General features: G+C 43.8%; 1 long non-coding RNA gene across 1 annotated transcript; it reads right to left on the reverse strand.

The window, feature by feature from the left end:
• Positions 1 to 202: 202 nt before the first annotated feature.
• LOC139027392 (uncharacterized) lies at positions 203 to 1,535 on the reverse strand. Its single transcript, XR_011479482.1, has 3 exons — positions 1,354 to 1,535; positions 681 to 785; positions 203 to 220 (listed from the first exon to the last, which is right to left on the reverse strand). It is a non-coding gene; the product is annotated as an uncharacterized lncRNA (long non-coding RNA).
• Positions 1,536 to 1,631: the final 96 nt, after the last annotated feature.

Below are 1,631 nucleotides of genomic sequence, written 5' to 3' on the forward strand. Positions count from 1 at the left end.
GAATAAGCTTGTTTTTTTATTTAACATTGTTAAGTCATCATAATCATGCAGGAGTGAAATGCATAAACTGACATTGGCTTATCTCTGTCTGTATTTTAATGTAAAGCATCTCTTTATTAATCTTCCTGTTGACCCGATCAAGTACGCGTCTACCTATGATCGATGCTGTGGCCTGTGTGTCAGCGCAGTTCAGATGCGGGATGGGGGTTCACCAACACAGCTGAGTAATAAACTAGAGGATTTAGGGAGAGGGGGAGAGGGATGAAAGTGAAGAAGAGAGACTGTTATTGTGTGTGTGTGTGGTCTCACCTGGTGTCCACATTAATCCTACAGAGTACTTTATTGCCTGGAAGAATAAGACAACATGAGGATAAACAATAAGAAGATACATGTCAATAGAAAGATATTGTATGTGACAGACACATAACCGAGTGTACTGAACCTTAATATAGAGGTCTATGTGTCTCACACTATAGTGCCAGCGCTAATAACCCCAGGGAAATCATGACTTGGCAGCAACAGATAGTCCAGTGAAAATGGCTGTGTTTATGTGGTGTAAATCTGAAAATTAGCAGCTGACATCTTAAGGGTTTTTAAATTACTGCATGTGAGACAGGTTCCATGTACAACAAGACAGYCAGAGAGGAAGAGAGAAAAAGAACACAGAACAGTTTAATTACCTCTGGTTATGGACACTTTTGCCAGCAATAAAGCTTCCACTTCCTGTTCCTCGGACAGTGAACATCTGGCAATATCTACTTTTTCGACCCCTTGATCAGCTCGCTCTCTGAAAGTAAAGAAAACAGCCTCTTTTTTATTTTGTAGATATGAAAACAATAACTGAGAAATTACCGTTCAATCTAAAGCAGCAGATGTCATTTTCAGGATACGTCAATACAGCACAGAGAGCTTAACAACAGACTGGTATTGTGGTTGTTCATTAGGTGATGGGAAATATCCAATGATACCTGCACCATCTACACGCTGCAAAGACTACCTAACTCTTCGTGACAGACATATATCCCCTTCCCCTGGCCCAGGCTGTTTCAGTCCTGAGAACTGAGAGGCAGCAACAGGTAGATACCCAGACTAATCTCTATGAGATCTCTATGAGCTCATTCCTACATGCTAATAGTCTATAGTTAGATGTATAGTAAATCTCAACGTTTTCATAAGTATTAGCTATAAAAAGTAGTGAGTCYAGTTACAAACAGACTATCTGCCATGAAAATCGTATTGGACTCACGGTAGCTCCTTAACGCTGGCTAGCGTGTTAGCTCGATTTGGGCCTACCCCCACACCAAAGCTAGTTAGCGTTGCTAGCTAACAACTCAGAATAATGACCAAACTCACCCCTGGATGTGTCAATTGTCAACAACTGACCCAGAAAAACTCTGAATTGGAGGGTAGAGTGTCTACTCTTCATCAGATTAAAGAAGATGAACAGGTGATTGACTCTTCGCCAAAAATGTGGTGAACGAAGCCACTTGCCCATGGCTTGTCACCGCGGCCTCGGAGGAGCCTGCGGCTGTGAGACTTTGGTCCCTCTGCTCCGCTCCCTCTGCTCCGCCCCCTCTGCTCCGCCCCCTCTGCTCCGCCCCCTCTGCTCCGCCCCCTCTGCTCCGCCCCCT

Source organism: Salvelinus sp. IW2-2015, unplaced genomic scaffold, assembly GCF_002910315.2.
Source record: "Salvelinus sp. IW2-2015 unplaced genomic scaffold, ASM291031v2 Un_scaffold13484, whole genome shotgun sequence".
Classification (NCBI taxonomy): Eukaryota; Metazoa; Chordata; class Actinopteri; order Salmoniformes; family Salmonidae; genus Salvelinus; species Salvelinus sp. IW2-2015.